Genomic DNA, 15,581 nt, shown 5'->3' on the forward strand with positions numbered 1-15,581 from the left:
AGGGTAATGTAACCTAGGACTGACTTCAAGAAATGCCATTTGTCTAGATACCTGGCCGGGTAACTGAGGCCACATATACATCAAAGCTAATGACGACGTTGGAAGGAAAATCCTTAACTGCACTTTCAGAACCATAAATATCGAATCAGAAGGTACAGTGTCACAAAGAGTTTGGCAACCTAAACATCAACTGCATCAAGTTAATGGCTTATTTTGCAGTATTACTGCTCCATGAGGATTTATATGCTTTCGTAAATTTCTAATCTGAATGGCATAATATGCAAATAATGTTCATTTTATTGTTTGCCTCACAACAAGCACTCCTGGAAACCAGCTCCATGCTCCATTCTATGTGAAAACAAACATCAGTACGGGCTGCAGACGCTGTATAGCAGCAGACAGGCTCATCACTCATATTCTACGGTCTCCACATTTTTAAGAAGACAATTCATAAACCAGTATTGAGAATCAGATATACCTAGTATTTCATGTCTTAATATTCTGAATAATAGTTGCAAAATCTCACACAGCCTCTAGGAAAATAAGATCTATAATTTAAATTAAAAAATAATAATTACCTCTGGATATTGCTTTTTGATGCATAGCTTAATTTTTTTGTCTGTTTCACAAATGGATGTATTTTGTTCACTGGGGATAAAACTATAAATTCAGCAGCGTTAAACCTCCAACCCCAAATGCAGTACCAAAACCACCCAAACCTTTTCCTGTTTCTTTACAATAGTCCTGAGTGTGGCCACATTCAAAGGCTTCTCCATAAAGATCCATGACACACAAAGAGGACCAAGCTGGATGTAAAGGCGGTTCCCGTCTATTCTGGCTTTGCCATAATGCGTTTTTGTGACTTTGTTCAAAAACACGTCATTGCTTTAGGTCAAAGCTGTCTCCTCTGTAAAATGAGAACCCAAGCTAGAAACTCTCCAACAGCCTTCCCCTTAACACGGCTGTGTTAAATGAGAGCCTGACAAGACCGAATTCATGCTTGAGCCTCCATTTCCCCAAAAAGCCCCAAACCGGAAGGTGAAAGAACAAAGGTTCTACCGCTGACAACATATACTGCCAACTGTTTCCCTGAACTGACATTCCGCTCACTTGGGACAACTGTCTAGCAAACACCCTGAAAACTAGCAAAAACATCCTCTACGCTTTACAGGCAAACCAAAAACAGAGGAGGGAAGGAAGGACAGGGTGAGAGACAGCAATATTGTGCAGACTCTGCTAGGCACACAGCAGCTGTTCAGTAAACATCTTAACTGCTTGCTCTCTGGAGTCAACATCAGTCATTAGGGGAAGTAAGCCACCAACTTTTCAGGTAACTTAGGGATGATTCAGAAAAAACTAAGAACACCCTCTCCAAAATCACATGTTATCTAAGGAAAAAGTGCGGACTGCCAAAAGAAATTCAAAACAAAGGGCTTCTCCCCAGTTCTGCATGCCACGACCACCATCACCAGGCTTCTGCTCCTGTGGACACTTCTGAGCCACCACTACCAGCAGTGGATTATTCATAAAGGAGAGAGGGATGGACTTTCATTATAAGCTTATTGTACTAGCTATAAGGTTTAATGCTTAAATATATGAAATTATTTTTGCTTAATTGTTTTCTCCCAAATCAAGCAGCCTCGAGGAATATACAAACTAGAGAAATCAATCAATTCACTTAACAGTAAATCCACACTGATTTAATCCTATCCTAGGCTTTGTAGGAGATGAAGACATATGGTTCCTACCATTAAGGAGATAAGAGTCTGAATGAGTGCTTTGGGGGTTTAGTAATAATGAAACTTACAAAGGTGGGGTGTACTCATGGAGTATTTCACAAAGGAAGAGGGACTGAAGCAAGGACATAAGACCAGACAAATGGAAAGGAAACCAAACAAAGCTTGTTTGTAAGGAAAAAAAAATGAAGGGTAATTTATGCTCATTTGTGAGGAGTCTTGGAAACTAGGCAGGGCTTGGATAAGAAATGTTAAGAGAGAGGGTATCATAAACAGATGTTTAAAAATGAAAATAATTCAATGAAATGGGGTGTTCCAGGAAGTCTAATCTAGTCTAATCTCGCAGAGATTTGCAGATTAATTGGATGGGAAAAATGTAAAGCAATGAGTGGTTCTCAAAACGCAGCTTCATTCTCCCTGCCTCCGTCCCCCAGCAGCATCACCAGGAATCTGCTAAGAGATGCAAACTCAGATGCACCCCAGAACTAGACTTCAGAAGGCCTGGGGGTGGGACCCAGCAATCTGTGTGCTAACAAGCCCACCAAATCTGAGGTGCTCACTCGAGCCTGAGCTTTGCTGGTGTAAGCTGATGAAGACCTGAACTAGGATACTGGCCATAAGCATGGATTCTGAGATACAAGGACTTTGATGGGAAAAACTGATCATCTGTGACTGAGAGATGAACGAGAAAGAAAGTCAAAGGTGCACCCAGATGCCAGAAAACTAACACCCAGCATGGTCAATAAAGTGAAGAAAGGTAATGAGTTTCAGGTCAGACATACTTTCAGTTGAAAGTAATGGCAGAATCACCACATGGAATGGCAGGCAATTAGACATTTGAACCTGAAATTCAGATTTGATTTGAGACTTGGCTGGAAATGCTGATTTGGAAATAACTGTTAGAGATCTGAGATCAGTGAATTTTCCTGGAAAAATAAAGAAAATGTATAAAGAGAGTAGAAGGCTAAAGAATAGGCCTTAAAAATTCATCAGATGAAGGAGAGGCGTAAAAGAACATCATTAGAGACCAAGAAGAAATGGAATGGGAAAAGCAAGATATGAACCAAAGTACTCTGTACAGAAACAGTGAAACAGATTTCGACTCATGTGCCAATTCTGATTAGCTGGCAGCAGCGGCCTGGGACACTCTGTGCAGGACTCCACGGCCTAGTCCAGGTTCAGTGAATTCATGTCTATCCTGGGCACAGCGGGAAGACCTGGCAGCATGCTTGCAATGACCCACCGTCCCATGGAGTGCATGGAAATCAGGTGGTCCGGGCATCAGGAACCAGTGGGAGGAGACAATGGAAGGCAGCAATTACAAGCCTCTCTTCACCAAGTTTAGAAATGAAACAAAAAGGAACGAGTTGGAAAAATTATAAATAAAAGATGATTTTCGCAATTGGTAGAGACCTGTGCATGTTTGAAGGGCAGTCATAATCAATAATCTGCAACTAAATTATAAAAGACTGATGAATGCTAGTGGTCGCTGCTCAAAAGTAATTTAGAGACTATAATGTCTACATTACTCACAAAGATGTGGCTGTGCAGCAGCATGGACCAGTTCACACTGATTTATCATGTTCCAGTCCTCCTTCCTGATTGCCACGCCGATGCAAGCCAGGCTCACAGCACATTTCTCTAAGCGTAGTTTAGAACACTGCAACAGTGGACAAGCCCACTCTCGTGTGCTAAAGGGCTTTAACCAAGACTAATGCCCTAACCTAAGTAATTTGCTTTGGTAAATAAAAAGTCAAATAGCAAGTCATAAATCATTCTTCCTTCTTCCTATTAGTGATAAAAACTGTATTTTAGCCAAAAATCCATTACTGCTAATAAAATTCCTAAATTCAACTAAAATATTTAGTACTTCAAACTCTGACCAACACTATTTTCCAAGGAAGACTTTAAATCTATCTTTGCATGTATTCAAAGTCCAAGGAAAGCAAAAGTCTAAAAACAGAATCTATCTTCTAATCCACCTACAGCCCTGGGAAATGTCAACTAACTCCAACCTCAAGACTTTTCTTCTTCTGAATGAAAGTAAAAGTTCTGACCCAATGACAGCCCTTTCTATAAGAAGAAGGAAAAAAAAAAAACCTAGAGTCCTATTTCTAGATATTGGCCCACCACTAGGCAGCAAAAACAGTAGGCAGATCAGAGTCAGAGAAGGCAATGGCACCCCACTCCAGTACTCTTGCCTGGAAAATCCCATGGACAGAGGAGCCTGGTGGGCTGCCGTCTATGGGGTTGCACAGAGTCAAACACAACTGAAGCGACTTAGCAGCAGCAGCAGATCAGAGTCAGACCTCTGGGCTTCAGTGGCTTCATTTATAGTCCATTAAGGGTGAGATGCCAAAAAGGACCTATTTAACCTATGAGCTAACCACTGCAGAACAACGGCCTCTCCTGGGAAGTTTTAAATAAAGCAATTGAGATTTTACACCCATGCTTGATTCATATTTTATTTATGGTAGTTCAAATATATTAAAACTGTGAGGCAGCATAATACATATTGGTATAATATTTTTCATTAAACTATAGTGCAATACCCTGAGCTTCGTTTTTTAATTCACACTGTGAAAATTAGGTCAGCCTCGCTTTTATCTATAGCCCTGTTATTTTTTTCCTCCATCCAACGAATATCTACCTATTGTTCAGAAAACCCTATTTCAACGTAGTCACCGGCGGTTGCAATGTCTAATAAACCAAACATAATTCTCTGTGAAGCACTGTGGAAACTCTGTGAAGTCAATGACCACCAGTGACTTCACCATCTGTAAGAGACAAAACTGTGCACAAGAATTTCAAGAACAAAGGCCCTAGCTTATCTTTTAAACACAAGAATGTACTTTACCTTTTTTCTAAAAGTAAAATTATCTATAGTCAAGTTCAACTCAACAGAATAGTACAAACATTTATTATGATTATATTCCTAAAGATCCACAAATTTTCTTCACACTAGTGTTACACAGAGAAAGGCCATTGAACACTTTGTCTTTCAGAAGCAGTTATATCATGTGCTCAAGGCTTAGGATGTAACTGGTTTAGAACACCTGGGATGACATAAAAGGTCCTTGTTCAGACCACTGGGTTTCACCCTATAGGGTGAAATACAAAATAAAGTATTTTGTAACACTCCCTCTACTATGCTGAAAATAAATAGATAATACAGACACAAGGTTTTTAATCAATAATACCCTAAGTGTACCATTAAAAAAAAATAAAGAGAAATTAATTTATAATGAATAATGGCATTTTAGTATGTAAATGCTCAAGCCTGCACTTGTTGCTGTTGTTTAATCACAGAGTCGGACACAAACTGTAGCCTGCCGGGCTCCTCTGTCCATGGGATTTCCCAGGCAAGAATACTAGAGCGGGGGGCAGCCATCTCCTTCTCCAGGGGATCTTCCCAACTCAGGGATCAAACCCACGTCTCCTGCATTGGCAGGCGGGTTCTTCACCACTGAACCACCAGGGAATCAGCCCTCAAGTCTATACCAGATACAATAAAACAGGCTGACTCGTGAGCTTCTGTTAAACCACCGCATATGCAATAGCTATGGTTACTGTGACAGAGCAGTTACATCCCCAGAAAATTCAGAGTATCTTTAAACTATACAAAACCACACGCCTTCTGTCCGTTCTGGGCTAGGTGGGCAGGTTTTCAGCTGCATGAATTCCTGATGGGAAATTCTGAAATGGAGGACACAGGACAGTTCTTCAAGGGGCGGAACTCCCTGAGGCACTGCAAGCTCTCTAGATCCCTGTCCCCACCTCCCCACTAAACACCAGTGGCTTGCCCACAGATCTCTAAGCCTCCCTGGACTCAGTACTGCCCCACCACCGGAAAACACTGTTATAGACTGGGCCAAAATGTTCACCCTGATAAAAGATAAACATGGGAAACCTAGTCTGTATGACCACTGATAATCACAAATAATGCACTTCCAGTAATACGGACTTTTCAAACACAGATGAAAATCTGCTGATGACAGCAAAGCACCTTCCTCCCACATGACCTCTGCCTCAAGGTGCCCAAGCACTACCAGCTTCCTCTCTCTCCATACTCACCAAAGTCACATCTCCCCAGTCCCACTCACCTTGACTGGGGGAGGGGGCATTGGTGTGTGGGTGTGGGTCGCTTAGTCGCGTCAACTCTTTGTGATTGCATGAACTGTAACCTGCCAGGCTCCTGCTATTCCTTAGGGTATCCAAAACCACTTTGTGCTAAATTATCCAACTGTCTTTTTTTTTACCCCCTCTCCTGGTGCCTCAAAATATGTCATATAATAAGGACAAGGACTTCATTAAGAATCCAATGGAAATGGAAAGTGACTACAAACTACAGCCAAGCCCCAGCTCACTGTTATGGTATCATAAGAACGCACACAGATACAAGGTGATACCTACCTACCCAAGCTATTCAGATGCATTAGGCATTCACAGACATTTTCAGATTAATGTTTTTAAGAGTAAATTTCTCAAACATAGATTTATTTCAAGCTGACACACTTCTCATCAAAACTATCTACATCAGATAGCTCTTGGCCAATTAAAATTATATCTTTCATAGGTGACAATATCAGAATTAATGTTGAACAAACAGTTCAATAAGGCTATAATTTTATATTCAAAGAAAATGAGAAAAGGATTTAAAGTTATTCACTCTAAATTAACTTATAATAATTCACAGAGATTCCATTTTGAAATTAAGGAGTTGAAGGGTTTAATAAGGAATAATTTCTCTATAAACACCAAAAATAAATTAGCTTTTACTACAGCATATAATACAAAATTATATAGAATAAATGGTAGGAAAGCAGCAACAGTACAATCTAAACATATAATATTTTAAAAGATACGCATTCATGTTCTTTTTAACTCTTTTAACTGTTATCAGGCAGAGGTCCCTAGGAACTATTTTAATGAAACTAATAATTAGAATAGCAACTTATCCTCTGTAAATAGTAATGTCCAAGGTACATGATGATTACATAAAATAATGTGCTAAGTAATCTGAGATTTCCCCTCTGAATTTTCTTACCAAACCCTCCCTATCTACGCCATCGCCTACCCTGACCTTGTTTGATATGAGTAAATATAAATCTTCTCTAATTTCATGACAAACTGTAAATTAAATGAATCCAAATTAATAAGACTTTGCTGTGTGTTTTATCACTTAGAAATGGCTTTAATGTATTTGATCTCAGTTATATAATTTACAAAGAATTTTACAGCGAGGCATTTATGACATTATTCATATATAAAAAGATCTTTTAAAAGATAGTATAAAATGATCAGATTTAAGTTGATATGCATCTGAAACATGGCCATAAAATAATCATAATGGTACAACCTGCCACACATGAAAATGAAAGACTTTCATTTTATAATCATAACCGTGGGCCGAAGGCGTGTGTGTGTGTGTGTGTGTGTGTGTGTGTGTATACACCATAGGATTGTGAAATACACACGCATGTTATATTTGATTTCTCTTAAAGGACATAAAAGCAGATTTCAAAACAAAACAATTTTAATTAAAGAATCAGGTTTAAAGAGAGACCGGTGTTCTATTCCTGACTCTATTCTCTGTGACTTAAATTTTTATCTGTAAATTACCAATGAAGTTTCTCTTGAAGATGAAATGAACTGAGGAGGTATTTTAAGTCCAAAATGAACTCATTATGAAAACAGAATGAAACGCCCCTCAACTGAAGAACCACCAGCATTTTATTTTAAAAATCCTGACTGATGCTATATAACATTTCATTGAGCCAATACTATATTTTGTGAGAGGCTATTTTAAGCCATATATCCTTCAGAATGTCAACATGCTAGGATTTACAATTTTTAAAACCCACAGCAAAGAGTGTGTAACAGAAGAATTTGTGGTGCATCTTTCAAGAGGATTTAGGATCTAGCTTGATGTCCAGGTCCAATTACATAAGTATTTGAGTTTCTGATCTCCAAGGTTCACATATTTATTGTAAATTAATTTGATCTGACAGTAACAAGAATTAATTGGAATCTCTTTCATTGTCTTTGAACATTACTAAAGTCACAGATTATGATGAATGAAGAGGAGACGAAAGGGTAAGGTAAAATTGATGCTGATCAAGGATTGTCTAAAAATTCATTTTCATGGCCAGGTTAAATGACTATTAAATCTTCCTCTTAGAAGCATGAAGGCTGATGGCAATGAGAAAGACTTAAACAACAAGGAAGAGCAATATATCTTTTACACATAAAATAATGAGAAAAAGGAACCAAATTACACATCCAAAAATAGGAAAATGGCCAAATAGTAAAACAGAACAGCCATATAACAAAATACTAAGCTAATATTAAGAAACAAGTAATAATATTAATCCCAGAAAAATAGCCTCACAAGTAACCAAGAAGGACAAGATACTAAAAACTGAAAATACTGTTGCTCTTCATTTTGTTTTGTATATGTCCAGCTCTGAAAAAAGCACAAGAAATACATACACATATACGGCCTGGAATGATATATACAAAATGATGATGATTATCTTTGAATTTGGGGAGAATGGCTCATTTTTCTTTCTCTCTTTATACTTAATAGTATTTTTTACCAAAAGCACATTTTTATATTCATAACCATTTTAAATGAGGCATGAATAAACAGGGGAAAAAATGCCAGTTTTTACAAAAACTATCAATTCAATCAATTCAATGAACATCCACTGTACAAATTATATCAGCTCAGCTAACAGAAGTTCAAACCACTTTCTATACACCAAAGGAGAGTTGACTGGGATTAAAAAGTGTAGAAAAGTCTACACAAAAACAACACCCCAAGATTCAAGATAACAAAATTGGTTTTCATTTTCTCCTTTTACCCCACAGCCATCCTGCCTATACCCCATTCTTAAAAGGCAAATTACTCAAAGAAAATACAGTCACACACCACTATGATACTAAAGTCCTATTTCTAACACAGTTTTTTTATACACTGTCTGGAAGCACACCACGTGACGAGGGCTGCTTGACAAAGAATTCTTCTGGATTGAAAATGATGATTCAAAGTGTCAGGAAAAAAGACTCGGTGGCCGTACTAAATGTATGGAGAATATGGAGGAAATCTTAGCCAAAATATTCTCTTTTCACTTCAGTTTTTAATGTAGCATTTAATTTTTTGCCTTCCATTCAGACTTTTCAATTGATAATACCAATGCCCCTAGTATGATGAACAATATATGTTACCAAAGACAGCTGATGAAAAATCCTTAGTCAGTGACTTAAGCAATCAGCTGAGGTTAAGTCAGAAGGAAAGAACCACTGACAGGATTTTCTGCATCAGCAACAAATGTCCCACAACATAACGCAGGTGAAGCTTCATGGAGCTACACTGCCCACAGGTAAGCACTCACTGCTACAAAACGTCACTCTATTTGGGGATGTTCTAGAAAATCACTCTATAAATTGTCCATTTGGGCTGTGAAACAGACATAGATATCTATTTATTTTATTCCACACACACGCATAGGCCAAAAGAAAATATAACATCAACGATAAATTTTAACTATATTGTATCTATCATTACATCCTTTGTTGCCACCAGCAAATTAAAGGATTCCGTGTTCTTTGCTTGCTGACTCGATTTATACTTGGTAGGAAATACATATCAAAATATAGCCCTGTTTCTCTAAAATGGTATCTGACAACTTCTCACTGGGGTTCCACGGCCTGAAGCATCTCTAGTAAAAGCTATTATTCGATGTACCAAAGTTTCATTTTTTAAAAGTTGCTTTAGTACATGCACACACCGCAATCACTGGATAAGATGAAAAGGTTTGAAACACCTCTTTGTGGGAATTGTATCTCAATCACAAATATCAAAACCATCTCTTTTCACAAAGCTTTCAAGACAGGGTAGCAATGATAAATGACAGGACTCTGTAACAGATACTATAGCTTTATCTTGACTTCCATCTTATTTATTTGGGTCTAAAAGAAAATTAGACTAAATTATTCAATCCTTGCAGTAGTAAAGAAATCCTCAGATGCTGTTTATGTAATCTGGGTATCAACTGAAATATTATGTTTTTTCAGTTTTTCATCCTGCTGATATGAGGAGTAACTAAAATCCAAACAGGAATTCAAACATGTGAGAAAGTGAACCAAAATATCCCAAGGTAACTCAATTTTATTTTGGCAAGAACGTCCGTCTCAGGGTTACCAACATTTTCAGCACAAACTACCCTTTTCCACTCTCACCTGGGAATCCAAAGAAAAGGATGAATAACTTAACCCAGCACAGACTACCATACAGGCGATGTGTGGTTGGGCACATGGCTGATCAGAATAAAGACAACATTGTCCAGCCTGGCTTGCAGTCACGTAGTCTCATGACTACATCCTGGTTAATAATATGTGACTGGATGTGCTGTGAATGGCTTCGAAGTTATTCCCCATGGCCCGGGCTAGAGAACAGCTGGGAGCCTTCGTGGACCATACGGACAAGGGAAAAACCTTAGGGATGCAGAGCAATAAGACAGAAGGAGCCTGGGTCCCCAAACTAAGGAGTCATGAAATTATCCAAAATGTTATACAAGAGAAAAGTCCAGTTCTAACTTTTTAAGCCACTGTTACGTAGAGTCTCCATTAGACAGCAGAACCTCTATTCTACCCCAAATATCCTGATAAAACATGGCAAAAATTCAAAGCTCTCTATGGGAACTTGAATAGAATTTGTATCCTGCTGTTGTGTGAAAACTATATAAACTTTAATTATACTGAATTGGTTCACAGTGATTTTCAGATCTACTATATCCTTCATCTTTTCTATTCATTCTATCAATTTTTGAGAGTTAGTTTGGTATTAAAACTCCAACTAAAAATCTCTATCAACATAAAAAAAATTGTAATGTATTTAGTGGAACTATTATAACTGTATTCTGCATTTTCCAAGTCTTCTGTAAATGTCTTAGCATACTTTCAGAATTTAAAAAGAAAAAAAAACTCAAAGTTCTAATTTAACTTTTCTCACACCTAGAAGAATCAAAGACAGCCTTAAAAACATTAACACTTAAGAAGCTAAAAAATTAGCTATACTGAGCATACTTGAAAGAGGTGGTATAGACTTCTACCTTAGAAGTCTGTATTTGCCCCAGGAAAGTCTCCTCATCCAAAATATGTGTAGTAAGAGAAAACTGGAAAATCAATGAGGTGCTTTGTCCAAATCAGGGCAAGTCAGTTAAGCAAGTTATTTAATCTCTTCAGAAGAGAATGTCAGCTCTGGAATCACACTGCCTAGATCTAAAACCCTGCTCTGTCATCTGTTATTCTGCATCCTTAGTCATAAGCTTTCCTGTGATTCAGTCTCCCCACCTACAAAGCAGGTATAATGAAAGTAACCTTGTAAAAAAAATGTTGTGAGCATCATATTATCTTCTGACATATACCACTACCTCATCAGATTACTCTTTCCCTCCCATAAACCTACTTCACCCAGAACGTCATACAAATAATCCTCAAATTTCAAATAGCCTGCAATTGATAGATTACTCATTTTCTACCCCAGGAATTCTTTGAGGTTCCATCCTTCCACCTACTGCCTGTTCAACCCGTCTAACATAATCATACAACCTACAGACTAATAATTCACAAACTTTCCACCACCTTTCCAGCAAACTAAACCTTCATGAGAAAATGTTGCAGCTATCTCAAAGTTTGCTGAGAATCTGACTACTTGAAACAACACTCTCAAATTTTTTCCTTCTCTCTTCTCACACAGCATTCTACACAACAGCAGTAAGGATACAACATCAGTTCAGTTTAGTCGCTCACTCATGACCCCATGGACTGCAGCACGCCAGGCCTCCCTGTCCATCACCAACTCCCCGAGTTTACTCAAACTCATCTCCATTGAGTCGGTGATGCCATCTAACCATCTCATCCTCTGTTGTTCCATCCTTCTCCTCCCGCCTTCAATCTTTCCCAGCATCAGGGTCTTTTCCAGTGAGTCAGTTCTTCACATCAGGTGACCAAAGTATTGGAATTTCTGCTTCAACATCAGTCTTTCCAATGAATATTCAGGACTTATTTCCTTTAGGATGGACTGGTTGGATCTCCTCACAGTCCAAGGACTCTTCAAGAGTCTCCTCCAACACCACAGTTCAAAAACATCAATTCTTCAGCGTTCAGTGTTCTTGGGCCAACTCTCACATCCATATGTGACTACTGGAAAAACCATAGCTTTGACTAGACAGTCTTTGTTGGCAAAGTAATGTCTCTGCTTTTGAATATGCTGTCTAGGTTGGTCATAACTTTCCTTCCAAGGAGCAAGTGTCTTTTAATTTCATGGTTGCAGTCACCATCTGCAGTGATTTTGGAGCCCCCAAAAATAAAGTCTGACAGTGTTTCCACTGTTTCCCCATCTATTTCCCATGAAGTGATGGGACCAGATGCCATGATCTTAGTTTTCTGAATGTTGAGCTTTAAGCCAACTTTTTCACTCTCCTCTTTCACTTTCATCAAGAGGTTCTTTAGTTCTTCGCTTTCTGCCATAAGGGTGGTGTTGTCATCTGCGTATCTGAGGTTATTGATATTTCTCTGGGCAATCTTGATTCCAGCTTGTGCTTCACCCAGCCCAGTGTTTCTCATGATGTACTCTGCATATAAGTTAAATAAGCAGGGTGACAATACACAGCCTTGACGTACTCCTTTCCCTATTTGGAACTAGTCTGTTGTTCCATGTCCAGTTCTAACTGTTGCTTACTGACCTGCATACAGATTTCTCAGGTGGCAGGACAGGTGGTCTGGTATTTCCATCTCTTTCAGAATTTTCCACAGTTTGCTGTGATCCACACAAAGGCTTTGGCATAGTCAATAAAGCAGAAATAGATGTTTTTCTGGAACTCTCTTGGTTTTTCGATGATCCAATGGATGGTGGCATACAACATAAATCCTATTTAATTCCCCCTTTTTTTCCATAGATTCTCTTTTATTGCAAATTCACTAAAATCAGAATTTGAACCTGAAATGAAAGGATTAAGTCACAAGTTCACGCATCCCACCTCCGCCTCTTCCACATATCAGCACAAAACTCAAGTGTGAGCATCCTGTCCTGTGTCTTCCACTTAGGAACCTCACTTCCACTACTCTACATTCTATTAAACTTCAGAAATTCCGAAGTCCCAGAACAAACAACTACACTACTTCAATACTCCCTGTGATATGCTAACAATCCCTAAGAGAATTTCAACTAACAGTTGAAAAGTAAACGTTAGTTTAGGTCTAGAACAGTCTGCTTGGGCATAAGTTAGGTGAAATATTAAAACATTAAAGCTGCTGGTAATGGTCTTAGCTGGAGAAGGAAATGGCAACCCACTCCAGAGATCTTGCCTGGAGAATCCCAGGGACCGGGGAGCCTGGTAGGCTGCCCTCTATGGAGTAGCACAGAGTCGGACACGGCTGAAGCGACTTAGCAGCAGCAGCAGCAGCAATGGTCTTAGCATTAGTGTTAAAATTCTGTAAGAAAATAATTATTTTAAGCATGCCATGACAGATTTGCTACATTCTTAAGAAATGCAAATTATATCCAGGGGCCCATTTTTTTTCAATATAGCATGTCCAATTTTATAAAAGATGTATTAAAATAAATGAGAACTATAAGCCACTTAAACATATTCACTTAACAGCAAGCTTGGTTGAAACACATCTTTTTTTTGTTTTTAATGAGCAATATTTGTACTTTTATCATCTTAAAAATGCTTCTCTTATTCACACTGAAGTAGTATTTCTGTATTTTCCTAAGATTCTCTCAACCTTGGGTTTCCCTTTTAGTATCCACAATTAATCTAAACATTCCTGCAGTTAAGGACAGAACTTTAAGGGCTCAAAAACAAGGTAACACCCTTGAAGGAGTCTTCTAGTAGTGAACCCTCTTTTACTAAAATCATCCTTAACCCAGCAAGATGCAGAGATCTTGGCATCCCTGTCAGGTGATGTTCGTTACCATCAAAAATGCAGTAATACAGGGAACAGGCCCTATTATAACTAGGGCCAATATACTACTGAAAGCGTTCAAAGCTGACCCCAGTCTGAGCCAGCGTGTACACGTTTCCATACATTCTCCTCACTGGCAAGACGTTTCCTTTCTTTTCCCAGAGCGTTTCTCCCCACTGCACATTCCAATGGACAAAATGCATTTCTCAACATTTTCAGAAGGGCAGATCCTCTCACCATAGTATTGGGTAAACCAAAAAGTTCATTCCTGTGTTTATTATCTTACAAAAAAACCCAAATGAACTTGTTAGCCAATACAATACAATCTTAAGAAACCCATGGAAATTTTTTTTAAAGACCTTGTAATTTGTACGTCACAAGATAAAGAGACTTAAAACATGTGCTCATAACTCACTAACATCATTAAGATCATGACAAGGTTGACTGTAATATAACACTTACAATTTATCAAAGTAAAATTCAACTTATTTCAATCTTTCATTATACAAAAAAATTTTCAAAAATGATACTATATTATCTTTGGTTTGAGGATCAATAGTATTTTTAAGGGTTCCTCAGATGGCACTAGCGGTAAAGAACCGTCCTGCTAATGCAGGAGACTTAAGGAACACAAGTTCGATCCCTGGGTCGGGAGGGTCCCCTGGAGGAGAGAACAGCAACCCACTCCAGTATTCTTGCCTGGAGAATCCAATGGACAGAGGAGCCTGGCAAGCTACAGTCCATACGGTCACCAAGAGTTGAACATGACTGAATTGACTTAGCATACGCAGTATTTTTAAATGTAATATCAAAAATAAACAAAGACTGTTTTCATGATCTAATGTTCAGAACTCTTGCATGTTGTACTTAAATGAACTAAGTGGTTTAATTTTAGACTTTCTGTGTTTTACTTCTAAATAACAAGACAAGACAGAGGAGTTCAGAGTGCTATCTGTAAAGGTGAATATGTTGGGGTGGGGAGGCGGGGTGAAGGAGCAGTTTTTATTCCCAATAAATTAAAAACAAAACTGAATAATCACCATGTTTTTCTCTTTTTAACATTAAGTACTAAAATATAGGTGCACCTCAATGCGCTAAATGAGGATTTATATCAAATGAACACAGCTTACTAATGTAGTGGAAAGCATCCTGAAGTTAATTTTCAGAACTATCATCATTTTTATGATGTTCATTAACCTGCTTTTCATCAACAGAGTCCTGGATGTTTCTAGACTTTAGCCAATAATCCACTATAGGCCATAAATTAAATACTACATGACTATGAATAAAAATTTTAAACCATATAAACATCTAATCCCCATGGCAGGAATATACGTATGTTGTAAACCAACTGTGTGATAAAGCAAGTCAGGAACTGAAGCCCTTTTGCTTTATCTCCACTGACTATCACAAAATTCATTAGACATGCAAAAAAAAATTTAATAATTGTTTTATTGCTGGATTTATTGAGAATTTAAAATAGCCTCCATTAGAGCTTTTGGCAGCAACATGCTCTTCCAAATACTGTTATTCAAGTCCCCACTTGGGAAACACTGCTTTAAAATGGTACAAAATAAAAACCTAAGCAAATATGGATTCTTTCAAACTCTCCTAATAACTGGATAAACACCTATGTTGTGGGTCTCAGGAAGTTTCCTAATGGGTTGCAGCAAAATAAAAATTAATGGGGGAAGGACAGTTCTACCAAAAAAATGTCATTACAAAAGAAGAGGTACTAAAAGAAAAAAAATGTACTATTCAACTTACATGCCAAATTTAAAATGATTTGTTCTCAGATAATCAGGAGATAATAGTATGCTCCACCCCTGCTGTAAGCAAAAATCTTATAAAAATTCAGGCTAAAAGCTT

General features: G+C 38.1%; 1 protein-coding gene across 1 annotated transcript in view; it reads right to left on the minus strand.

Moving 5' to 3' along the window:
- CHCHD3 (coiled-coil-helix-coiled-coil-helix domain containing 3) overlaps positions 1-15,581 on the minus strand; it is a 292,353-nt gene that overhangs the window by 236,952 nt on the left and 39,820 nt on the right. The gene's annotated exons all lie outside the window — the stretch shown is intronic.

The sequence above is a fragment of the Bos mutus genome, chromosome 4, assembly GCF_027580195.1.
Source record: "Bos mutus isolate GX-2022 chromosome 4, NWIPB_WYAK_1.1, whole genome shotgun sequence".
In the NCBI taxonomy this organism is placed as follows: Eukaryota; Metazoa; Chordata; class Mammalia; order Artiodactyla; family Bovidae; genus Bos; species Bos mutus.